Source organism: Cupressus sempervirens, chromosome 3, assembly GCF_028749045.1.
Source record: "Cupressus sempervirens isolate cs-2001-9-10 chromosome 3, ASM2874904v1, whole genome shotgun sequence".
In the NCBI taxonomy this organism is placed as follows: domain Eukaryota; kingdom Viridiplantae; phylum Streptophyta; class Pinopsida; order Cupressales; family Cupressaceae; genus Cupressus; species Cupressus sempervirens.
In genome coordinates, this window is record NC_143120.1 from 294,076,933 (window position 1) to 294,090,592 (window position 13,660).

At 33.2% G+C, this 13,660-nt stretch overlaps 1 pseudogene across 1 annotated transcript; it reads right to left on the reverse strand.

Annotated features, from left to right (window-relative positions):
• Window positions 1-346: 346 nt before the first annotated feature.
• Window positions 347-2,615, reverse strand: LOC149566127 (tetraspanin-8 pseudogene; annotated as a pseudogene). The gene is made up of 2 exons (XR_016361392.1): window positions 2,095-2,615; window positions 347-679 (listed from the first exon to the last, which is right to left on the reverse strand). The product of XR_016361392.1 is annotated as a tetraspanin-8 pseudogene (transcript).
• Window positions 2,616-13,660: the final 11,045 nt, after the last annotated feature.

Consider the following 13,660-nt stretch of genomic DNA (forward strand, 5'->3'; position numbering starts at 1 on the left):
TAAGATTCAATTTATAAGAATCTATATAAATGAATATCAAAGAAATAAAAATACACATTAAATCATAAATTAAATATATAATTATACTAAATCAATAAGAACAAGACTAAATATAAATTATTAAAACATACAAACTTCACCATGCAAATATACATGATACTACTCATACATTACTTCCTATAAATAGTGTTCTTTATATTATTAAAATATATCTTTAACCACAAGTAATTTTGAGCAAGTTTCAAAGATAAGACATGAGAATACTAGCTAAATTAATAGCTTTATGCAAGCACAATGACAATATATATGAAGCCATACATAAAGAGTAAAGTAAATGATTCAATCTCTAAGGATAGCCAACCAGAGTCATCCTATAAACAGCATATTCAAACTCCTTTTCCTTGCTGTTATTGATGCAGGCACGGCAGCTGGTGGAGTAGATGGCAATCATTATAATTGTTACTGCCAAACCAAAGATCATGAGTTTGCGCCACTCCCTCTTCAGATTGGCCACCACACCTGCCTTGCACGATTTGCAGTCATAACAAAGAACATCCTGATTGTTGCTCCATGTTTTACAATCTGGATCTGTGCTGGTTATGGGGCCTGGTTTTTTCTCCCATACTGTTGCATTTTTGTATTTGAAGTTGCATGATGTTGGGGGCTTACAGCAACCAGACTGCCCAATGAAACAAAACTCCATGTCAGACAATTAAAACAATGTACTAATCACCAACTCAATGTCAACTGACAACTACTAAATGTTAACTGACAACTTGCTTGGCAGCATTTGTGTGAGTCATGATAAAGATTTTAGGCTGTTTGCGAGAAATAAATGGTGAGAAAAGTTCCATGTCAGCTATCACAACTAACGGTCAAATAGCTAATTTCTGAGCAATTATTAAAAAATATTGCCAAGTTCTTAAAATTTGCAGGTTTAAGGGCTAATTGAACACCTGCACTGGTATAATTGAAAGAAGAAAATGCTTAAATCCATAAACAAATTTGTTTATGGAAGAGAGTGAGTAATAAGGGGTTTAACAATCGTAATAGTTTTGTCATAGATCTCTCCCAATTAGAACAAGTATACTAATAGTTGATAATTTTTTAGCTTTTTTGGTTGGGGATTGACCACTTTATGCACTGCTATTGAGAAATTTTATAGAGTATTGGGACATTTGACCACAAGTACTCGTGTTTCTCGAGTGAGGGGCTATTGGTGCATGAACATAGCGGATTTCGGACAAACATTTTGAAATGACACTTTTGAACCACTTCACCTCTACAACCCCTATGAAGAGATTTTTTATGAATACTGAAAAGTTGAAACCTTAGCTTTGAGCTCTTCACCCACCTATAAAAGTACACCAAAAAAATTGACAAAATTAGAATTACGACTTAGAAATTCTAAATGCCTGAAATTAATATAAACAGCTACTAACACTTTTCCCCTGGTTCATTTCATAACAGATCTCAAAATATCTCCAATGACAATGACAGAGAAGAGTTGAAGCATGGTTGATTCTACCTTTCCATATAACAGCAGTTTTACCATCAGTCATCGCCCAAGTTTAAGGGAGGGGATGGTAGAGGACCGGAAGAACCTTTTTTAATTTTAATATAGGCATATTTGGGTTTTTTCAATGAGGGCTAGAAGAATTACGTAAAAAAGGATTTTTTCTACAATATAAATAAATTTAGAATGCTTATATTATAGTGTCTATATATATATAGAAGCTTAAAACATAAATTTTATATAAGAATTGACAAAACAAATTAATCATTTTCAAATGTTTCAATTGTCAATAGGAGTACATATTATAGACAAAACAGAGAAAATATATGATCATTCTTAATCAACAGATACAACTGATAGCTTTGTATCAAAACTAAAACCAATAAAATCTTAATGTATGATATTTAAGCCACCTAACAATTGAAAAAGGACTATTCAAAAACACTCACCAATTCATAGCCAAGCTGGAGATTTTCAGTATTATGAGCACAACATTATCTACTACTGAAATCAAAGTGAATTAAATCTGGGCTGTCCGTGTTGAAGAAATGACAAGAATCTAAAAAGAAAGGCCAGACCTGAATGGGTGATAAATGGGTTTTATAGAACTGCTCAGCAACAGCATTAACTTGATCCTCAGCCAAGCTCTGGCAAATCTTTGCATCTTGAATGCAGCTCTTGATCTTGTTCCAGTTGTACTTATTCTCCACTTGATCCTGCAACCACTTTGAATAATCTCCGAGCCTATACTCCTTATACACTCTTCCGTCAACACTTCTCCCATCACCTTTATAAGTCACAGAAAATGCAAAGACGGTGAAGCCAATCAGCATCAAAATAATGAGGGAAGAGAGGAAGACCATGTACAGAGACAAGGCCCATGTTACCCTGAAGCAGGCACCCACAAAGCCGGCTATAGACAGTAGCATAACAAAGCCACCTAGTCCTATGACCGGCCATTGCAGGAACCTTTCACAGTCTGTGGTGCCCTTGTTAAGCAGCCATAGACCCTGCCTTAGAATCCAGAGGGATAATAAGAATGTTACGAAATTGATGGATGCTATTATTTTGTTGCTCACACCAACCATGGTGGCTTTGCTCAACTTGTGTGAGAAGTCTGATGCATAGCATGGGAAGATATGTGAAGAGATGTTTGCTTTTGAAGCCAAACTAGTTCCAAAGTGTAAGACAACTTTATTAAAGAAGAGAAACATGCGTATGTCTTTTCTTCCCTCTCCTCTCTAGCTCATGCTTCACGAGCTGCCCTCCAAATTAACTTGTTTTGATTTTTTCTATGTTCCATCGCAATTAAAATGTTTTGGTTTTTTCTCTGTTCCATTCTAAAATTTGGAACTTTAACTTGGATTTTCAAAGCACCGTGACAAACACGTCCTTCAAAAAGTGAGGGTTTTGGCTTTCTTTGTATCTTTTGAATGTCATAGAATGTGAGTTTGAGCGACCATTTATGTTTCTTATTTAAATAGTTCTAATTTTGAACTTCATTAATGAGTAGTATTAGTTGTTGTTGTTGATGATTTGTTGTTTATAATGTTGGTTAACAAATTAATTTTTATATGTAAAGAATATTTTTCTAACATTTTACTCATCTTCATACATGTACTTGTATTCATGTATTTTCATATATGCAAAAATTTGCAAGGGGGGTTTTGTGTTCCATTACAATAGTGCTTCACACTAGTACCTTTTTCTATCAAGTGTACAATACTTGCATGATCAATCACCACATATCAGCAATCTCCGACTTGGAGAATAATCAAGCTCCACACCAAAGGAATTTGCCACTTGGAAAACTAATCCTATAATAACAACATTGTTGTCCATGAAGCTCCCACTCGCACCTAGACTTGACTATTTCTTGTTTCTATATGGATCAAGCTAGAAGACCAATAGAAAAAAATTGAGAAGTAAATTTCTATCATGTTATTTTTGTAGTCAACATATCTGCAAGATTCTTTCTAGTTTGTATCTTCTCCTGTTTCAATTGTTCATCCTCTAATACTAAGCATATGAAATAATACTAAAGTGGGATGTGTTTGGTTTTAGAGTGAAGGGTTGATCTCTTTGCAAGGTGAATGAAACTCTAACTGTATCTATAAAACTTGTTATTCTCTCGTGTCTTGTTCAATTCCTCAATAAACCTTTGTAACCAAATAATCCCATAACTAGCCTCTATAGTATCAACAAATTCTATTTTTGTAGTTGAGAGTTTACAACCTACTTGACCATTGTACCAACTACAATAAAAAGCATAACCTATAATACACTTTTTCGGATATTTAATATCTCCTGCTAAATTTGAATTAACATAGCCTTGTAAAATTGAATGGGATGTTGGCATAACTATCTAAAGTCAAAGGACCAACTAATGGAGTTACTAGTGTACTCAATTATGACTAAGTTTTCATTGATATCAAGGTGAAAAGGGGCATCAAATAGAATGAAGCTAGGACTGTTAAGGCACATTGAGCACATATGTGCAACTCTAGCCCACAAGGGTGACTAGAGAAATAAGGAGGATGGGCCCAACAAAGGTAGTAATAAAGGATAACCATTTAGATAGAGGCACATCTAAGTGAGTAAGAATATGAAAAAAGATGTCAAGTATGTAGGCAAGTTGGTGTGACAGGTAGTCATGCAGAATGGTTAGGTTGAGTTAGTAAGAGGGTGATCCCACAATAATGGGTTCCACTTTTTGACCAATTTTGACACTGAAATCAATATTTTTGCAACAAACGTCACGTTCAAGTGACTATATCTCCAAAACTATAAATAATTTCAAGACGACATAAACTAGTGATTTTGAGTACTTTGTTCATACTTTGTAACCATATTTTTTAATCTAAAAAAAAAAAATTATTTATGTCAATTTTTTTTATCTCCTCCAAAAGTGGTACATAATAAAATTCAATATTTTAAAAAGTGACAGTCCGTTTGACACACATAACTTTTTTTCTAGAAATGATAATGAAGTAATTCTTTCGGCGTTGGATTTGTAACATCAATATCCAGTGTCTGCATTTGGTTTGATTTATTTTTGTTGAATATTGTATAGTTTATGAAGTTTTGAAGTGACATGAACCATAATTCAAACATACATTCCGTTTGACACAGATAATTTGAAGTCAATTTATCATAAACCATTTTTTTTTTTTGAATAGAAACGTATCTCAATAAGCCAGTGCCTCCATATTTTTCAAAAAAAATTTGACCTAATTTACTAATTTTCCCGAGGCGTCAAAGTCGGTTGATGTTCAATTAGTAATGAACCTATAATGAGTTAAACTCATATTTGAAAGTCTTAATGATTAAATTATGTAATAAAAGTATAGTCGTTGGAAAGCTTGCTCCGAGCAGCACATTTTGACATTTTTAATTTTATAGTAGGAGATCATTCTCCTACAATTATGGCAGTCAAAAGAGCAAAAAAAAAGAAAAAAGAAAAAAAGTTCAAAATTTTCGTATTTTGAATGTTCGTGCGAACATGGCATTCATGCGAATATGTTTACCATGTTCACGCGAACATGGCGTTCACGCGAACATGTTTACCATGTTCGCGCGAACATGCAAATCATGTTTGCGCGAACATATATATCATGCGCGAACATACGAAATATGTTCGCGCGAACATGATTAAAAAAAAAGTTTGCGCGAACATATGGTAAACTCAATTTCTCATTTTGCAATTTTTTTCATTTTTGTTCATCCCACTAAAGTGGAACCCATTATTGTGGGTTCACCCAAGAGAAAAGCTAATAACAAGGTACCAGTGACTACCACGTCATGAAGTAGGTTAACTGCACTCCTTGTTGCATTTAATGGTGATGTTGCTATCACATCGAGGACAAATGAAAGAATTCAAATTTGAATTATTTCCATCATAGCAAGTAATCATGGTCACAAAACATTCATGACTTATTTCCATACACGATACATCTGACAATGATGCATGATAGTAATAGGAGATCAAGCTAGGTATAGGCTTTAGAATTCAAATTTTTAATTTTCACATTAAGGTTTCGAAGCAAAAATCACAAAGACTATATATTGTTTCAAGGAAAAAGGTTAGATTGCATAGTGAATAGCAAGAGAGTCATAGAGCTAAGGTGAGTGTAATCTCAAAATGAGAAGTGTGACATTGAGAAGTCACGAACAATGTGAGGAAGCTAGTGTGTTGAGGAGAAGCTAGTGTGCCTGATCAACACAAGTGACAAAGCATGCAATAGCCAACAGAGACAAGCATGTAACTGACCATTTTTGAGTTGCAGAGATGAGGGAGTGCAGAGAAAAGTTATAGACATGTCCAGGGAGCATCAAAGAGATCTATATTCAAGCTAAGTAAAGTAGCTATTCTAATTATATTATTCTCTCTATTGTTTTTTAATCACTACAATAGTAAATCCCATCAAGGGTGGACTTTAACTAGTTCTTTGTATCGAATCTCCTAATAGGGTGGCACATTAGTTTATTTTTAGAAGTCCCTTAACTGAGGTTCTCTTAACTAGGAAAGACTTACATAGGTCTTATCTAAATCCCTTAATCAGGTGGCGCTTGACAATGTCTTTGTAATCTTTTGACAAAGATAAGCTCTTGATTTGTGACACTTCAGGAGTGTGCAAGTTTTGTGAGGATTGTCTCACACACTATGGTTTTCACCCTCGATGAATTTCCATGAGATAAATACTTGTGTTATGTGATGCTATATTTGGCTTTGTTGTTCTTGCTTAATTCTAATTGGTTAAGTTTTAGCTAGTTTGAACATGTAAACTGGTGTGAAGATAGACATGAAGTGTGAAAAGTTGATGTTATCTACAATATACTAATTCACACCACCCTCCCCCCTCTTCCACTCCCTTGTTAGTATATTTTCCTATCCGTGGACCAAAAATTAGTATTAGAGCCTAGGTCCTCTAAAGGGAAGAGTCCAACAACTCGAGGAAAAATATTAAGATGTTAAAAAGAGAAGCACAAAAGTTTTCAAAGGAGAACTACAACTCATGGTGTAAAAAAATGAGTTTGCATCTGAGAACTCTTAGTGTAGTCCAGATAAAGGACAAAGAGACTCACATGATCATAATGAATGCACTAGTCAGCACTCTATCTTATGTTCAATACAAATATGTAGAAGAACTAGAGACAACATAGTAGATGTGGGAAAAGGTTAATATCATCTATGGCAGTGATAAGTGCACTCAAAAAGATAAAGTTGATATCTTGAGAGGAAAGTGTGACAAGATGAAAATGTAGGAAGGAGAAGATATCAAAACATATGCCAAAAGAGTGAAGGAAGTGATGCTAACCATTAGAGTAGTTGGAGGCACGTTGCATGAGGATGATGTAATGAGAAAGATACTAAGAACTAGATTACCCAAGTATGCCATAAGGCCCCATTTGGTTGCGAGAATTGGAGCAGAATAGGAAAAGTTATAGACTAGAATTCACCAATTTAACATTTTTTTACGAAAATAAAAGTGGAATTAGAATCCTCCTCTCCTCATTTTACCCTAAAAAGAGCATAGAAAACTTCCTAAAAAAGGTTGGAATAAGAATAGCCTATTCTTATTCCACTTTTTAGTAAAGAAAATATAATTTCTTGTCAAGTCCATTAGTTTGACTCCCATTTCATTTTGTTGCTTGATGCAATCATTTTCAATCTATTCCAATCAAGCATTTGAGAGAGCCAAGAAAGAATTTTTATGTTGGTTATATTTCTCTAGCTTTGCCTTGTATGCCCTTGGGTTTACATAGCAAGTACCAATCTCTGCTTGATATGAAGCAAAGCCCTTTCATAGTTTCTTGGATTTTATACTTTTTGCATCTAATGGATTTTGGGTTTTGTATTTTTTAGCAAGACTTTTCTTGTGTCACCAAACACACTATATTTTTATAGGTATCTTTAATACTTTTTTTGTTGTGCCCTAGCATTGTTAATACACTATTGTTATATGTTAGTCTGAGCTTTTTCTATCAATGTTCTTTGCAGGTATGTCCTCACCGCTTTCCCCACACATTTTGTACGATTTCTTGTCTACTAAAGATTTTACTACATTCAGTATGCATCTTTCCATTTTGTCTAATATGACCCCTTGGGTTATGAAAATAAGGGTTTTTGATATAAGACTATTGAAGCTAGTTTTTTGATCTCCTCATTTAAGAAGCCCCCAAAGAAAATTTGCTAATTTTTCTATTTGTAACATTTTTTATTTTTTCAAATTGAAAACATAGATTGAGGTTGTTATTTTAACAAATGTGAATGCATAGACAAAGTGTGTAGTAAAAACCCATCTTCTCAATCTAGGGTTTGCACTCGTGGCAAATCAATCTAGGTACATATTGTTTCAAAAAAAATTGTTTGCCATATCAAAGAAGGAGACAGAACTAATCATCAAATGTTGTTGGACAGTGTAAATCCATAAACCCGAATGTATGTATGCTTTATACTTATACTTATGTAGATGTATGTTTTTTTATATACTTAATGCAAATAGAGATTTCACGAGAGTTTGTAATTACAACTGTCTTTATATACAACCACAAGTTTATAACAAGGATTACATTTCAGCATCTCTTACATAAATCAACTTAATTTTTATTACTATTTATCATATTTATTACATTTTGGTTTGGCAATGATTGTAGTAGCAAAATTCCTCTTTCAAATTATGTGCTTGATTGATTTTGATGCAAAGCAGTTATTATCTTCTATGTTGAGATATCAGTTGTTACTTCATTGATGCAAATTAAAGAATAGAGGATATTTCTATGGCTTAGGATGACATCTAAGATGCATGATGCTTTCATATGGTCACAAATATGGTGCCTCATATTGGAATATATGTACTTGAGGCCACAAGGTTTCAAAGCACAATTGGGTCAATTTTTTGCCCTTCTTTCAAGAATCTCGTTACTTTTATTTTATTTTCCTTCCAAAGATGCTTTAAGATAGAAATGCCATCTTTTACTACCAAATTCAACACTACACTTCATTTGTGGTTATGCCTTGGGTAATGTATGAGAAATCATGATCTCTTTGCAGCATAGTTGCATAGGTAGAGAAGTTCAGCTATTGAATTTGATAGTATCATCCCCTCTCACCTCTTCCAACAGGATGAGCTGTTGCACTAGGCCATGGGGTTACCCCTGGCATCCCTAAGAAATACATTTACGATTTTTGCATTATCAATGTAAAATTTGGATGCCAAGTTTGGCAAGCTATGAGCTATAAATATGCTAAGTCTATTATATATATATATATATATATAACAAGATGTAAAAAGGATTATATGATTTACTTCGTGTGATATCCTATTTTCATTGTCTTGCTAGACAATATCTTATATTTCCGTTATCTATCTTAAAATTATACTTAGTAAGAATTTAATTTCAAATTAGTTCCAAAAGGATTAAAAACACTTTGGCAATTCTCTATGGTAATTTTTCTTTAAGTGTACTTATTTTGAAAAGAAAAGATTCAACCACCTGCTTGTTGAACTTGCATTCCAAAAAGAAAATCTTATGCTTAGTCACATCTTGACCTTTGGCTTACATTTATAACTCAATTGATCAAATGAGATTACTAGACATAATGCTTGTTGATGATCTGATTATAACTCTATTATTTACCATGATCCTTAGGTTTGCTTTATTGTCTTCTTCTTCCTATTGTTACACGATATTGTTGAAGGTATATTCGTGATGCTTGCTAATGACTTGCTGATTTGATTTCTGTATTATAATAAATGCTGATTGTATTTCTTTTTCTTCCTTATGTTTGATGCTTATAACATTATGTGGTTGATTATTGGATTACTACATGTGTGCACATTGTTACTTGATGTGATTGCTTAAAAACAATGGACTTAGATTATGAAAGAATAATTGTACACCAATTGATGAGAGAATTCATGAATTCCACTTCCCAACATTATATGTTGTGTTGAGTGATCCATGTAGTGGAAAAAAATGATCACATTAGCGAGACATACTATATTATACAATCAACATCTCAATCAATATGTTAAATGTTAAAACTACCATCAACATATCTAGCTTAAAATGGTTGGATACTAGAGCTAGGTACCATAGTCCTCACAAGTGTTCCCATCACAAAACAAGGGTCAAACTAGTCTCAAGACCTTTTGAATTGCCTTATAATCAAATCTTATGTCGAATCACTCAAATTATGACCTAGCTGCCCAATCCTATGAGTCCATGGTGATAAGCACCCTAGCCCCTCTCTTTTCTTGATCGTCTTTCTCTTTGTTTGTACCATGCTCTTAAGCCTCTAAACTGGACCTGGAACTTATTTTTTAGTTTGTAACTACACACAATAAAGCATTTAATCCATCCTGTTTGACAAGAATCAATTTCTTGAAATAGAGGTAGGGAGTAATAAATTTTAACCTATATTAACAAAGGTAACATTAAAAACTAGTCAACCTCCGTGATAAATTTAATAAGAAATTACATTATAATCTATACACTGCAGTGAATAATTCAAACACTAGTTGAACATAGATATCAATATTCTAAAAATAAAAAAATAGCCCGTGTCATCTAAATTCCATATATGGAAATATCATTACCAACTTAAGGTAAGCAAGTGGTGAATGATTAATCTATAAGTATTGATACTTAATATTAATTGAATATGCTTGATGAATTGTGTATTTGAATATGTTAATGAATTGTGTTTGCATTAAGAGTTGAGGTCCCAAGATGGGGTTGATGGGTATGTCATTATTTATTGTACCTCAAAACACCAATTTATATCTAGTCTACCTTTGTGATAATATGCATGTTTTATTGCATAGCCTATATATAGTATATACTATTAGCATTTCATTTCTGTCATTTGTGGCTACATATAATTGAGTCACTTGCTCTTAATACAGATGTAGATTATTGTTGTAGCCTGGAGCATTTGACCAGCTTGATATTGTGATATTAATAGCATTTTAGACCTACTTTTATTGTCATTGCTTCATCTACTATTTTCTTTGGAATCTTGGCTGGTTTGACATTTGGAAGGATGATAATGCCCTTCCAATGATAATTGTTAGCATGGTTGCTTAATTAGACAACCCAATACTTCAGCCATAAGAACTCAAATCCTTCCACTACTGGACTAGGCTTCACTTGCCACATGATTAGGTCTAAAGGTGAAGTAACTGATAGTTATACAAGGTGAATCTTAATGTAAGGTATGTTGTTAGTTGTTTTATGGTGTTTTTTGAGTTCTATGTCACTATATTGTTGCACATTCACTACTGACCTTTAGTTTCATTAATATAATAGAAAGTTGGGTGTATACAAAGCTGCCTTCTAAATATAATAATAACTTATATAACCTATTAAAATGTATAGGGAAAGCTTATAATTTAAAGGTTAATATTCATGTTAGCAAACTAAATTTTGTTTCAGATTTCACTCTCCTCATCTTTGGTATTGATTTTTGTCTAAGTCATTGATGGATCTTGCTAATGATCCAAGGATTCGTGGTCTCATTGGTAGGAGGACTAGAATCATGCTTGCACTTGTAGCTGCTCTTGTCACCCTTGCAATATCCATTGTGGCATCTGCACAAGAAGTAAGAAGAGAGAGGCGTAAGTGCAAAAGAGATGAAATCCCATTTTATAAGAGTATTATTCATTCAAATGAGATTGATTTCCATGACCAACTTCATATGACTAGAACAAACTTCTTCCATCTATCCACTATTCTTAGGCAGAAAGGAATCACTGGAGATTCTTGCAACATCACTTTAGAAGAACAACTAGTGATGTTCCTCCACACACTTGGGCACAATTTGAGGAATCATAAGATTGCTCATAATTTTGGTCACTTGAGAGAGACAATTAGTAGATACTTCCACAAGGTCTTGAGGGCTATCTTAGAGCTCCATGCTAACTATATGTTGCCCACTGAGCCAAACACTCCTCAAATTCTTGGGAAGGATAGTTTTGATCCCTACTTCAAGGTACATCTCCTATTGCCATATATTTTTTATGTTGATTATTACTCATAATAATAATATGTTTTTTAATGCAAATTCATGATTTTTAGGATTGTATTGGAGCAATAGATGGGACCCATATATCGATTACTATTGATGTTGACAACCAAACTAAATATCATGATAGGAAAGGAAACCTATCATAGAATGTTATAGGTGTGTGTTCCTTTGATTATAATTTTCAATTCATTCTTTCTCATTGGCAAGGGTATGTAGCAAATAGTCATGTTCTCACTTCTACTTTGTCTAGATCAGATCCACTAGTAGTTCCCCCTGGTATGTGCAGTAAACTTTTTAATGTTTACTTAGATTTTATGAGAGACGTGTCAAGGTTATATCAATATAATTTTGGTACATTTGTGTAGGTAAATTTTATTTGGTTGATGTGAGATATCCAAATGTACCTGTATTTCTTGCCCCTTATTGGTGTACACACTACCATCTAAAAGATCTTTGCAAAGAAAATCTGATTAACTCTCCACGAGAGCTATTTAATCACTGACACTCCTCACTTCAGAATACAATAGAGCATACATTTGGCATTCTCAAGCAACATTTTCCTATCTTGAGGCATGCAACATTGTATCAAATTATGACACAAACTAAGATTTTCTTAGCATGTTGCATCTTGCACAACTTCATTATGATAGAGGACAACATTCCTTGTGAAGTTGAAAGTGAAGAGGACGACCGTGATGGCATAAATCTACCCATACTTGAGACATATGGGATGAATCAACGAGATAGAGATGATTGGGGAAACTTTTGACATGAAATAGCTCAAAGGATGTGGGAAGGTTGTAGAGCACAGGTTTAGTTGTAGATGGACCATTACATTTTGTTGTAGAATATATATATATATATATATATATATATATATATATATATATATATAGACACTTGTGTGGTATTTCAAATGAATGAATTATATGTGACATTTTCATCATCATTATAATGTGGTTGTAAGTATATTAACTAGTGTGAGTTTATATGCTATTTGTTTCTTTGATTTGTAATTCAATGCATATGTTGTTGTCTTGTGACTGGTGTCATCAATGATATTAAGTTTTCATATTTGATGCAATCTATGTTGAATTTTGGATACAAAATGTGGTTGTATGTATATTGGTTGGTGCAAGTTTGTATGATATTTATTTATGTAATCATCTTTAATGCATATTGTGGTCTAAAAACATCTTATGTAGTATTTTGAATTTGATTTCTAATTATCCTTTTAGCACACATCTTTTTCATATTTTATGTACTCTATGTTTAATTTATGGAGACATAATATGGTTGTAAGTAATGACTAGTGTGAGTTTGTATGCTATTTGTTTATTTGATTTGTATTCCAATGCATATGTTGTTGTCTTATGACTAGTATCTTCAATGATATTTATTTTTCATATTTGATGCAATCTATGTTGAATTTTGGGATACATAATGTGGTTGTATGTATATTGATTGGTGTGAGTTTGTATGATATTTGTTTATTTGGCAATCTTTGATGCATATTGTGGTCTCAAAACATCTTATGTAGTATTTTAAATCTAATTTCTAATTATACTTTTAGAGCAATCAGGAGCATCAAGGGACTAAACATAGTTCTACCAAGTCAAAGGGAAAGAAGAAAATCTAAAAAACTAGGGGTTGTTTAAATCCATGTTTTGGTGTAGAGTCTGTAGACAAATTTGTGCATCTACTAAAACATTTGGTAGGAAGAGGTATCATTGAGAGTGCTCTATGGTTGTAGTCAATAAACTTTTTGTGTTTTGTAAATTTGACATAGTGCTTTGACTCATTAGTTAGTGTTGCAATTATAAAATCTACCTAAGCACCCATAAGACCACTCCTCCACAAAGGTGTAGAAAATGTGTGACATATAGAGAACCTTCTACCAAATTTATCTAAAGTAATACTACTTGTCAAACTCCCATTATCATTGTTCACAAGGTTTCTGTTACTCGTCTCTTTGGACTTTGCAGGCTGTATTTCAGGTAGTGAACCTATTGCATTACTTCTATATGCCAAAATGTCCTCTGAATCCATAAACATTGATTCAAATATAGGTTTGGAAGTTGTAGTAGCATTATTTGGAGTTTTCCAATAGG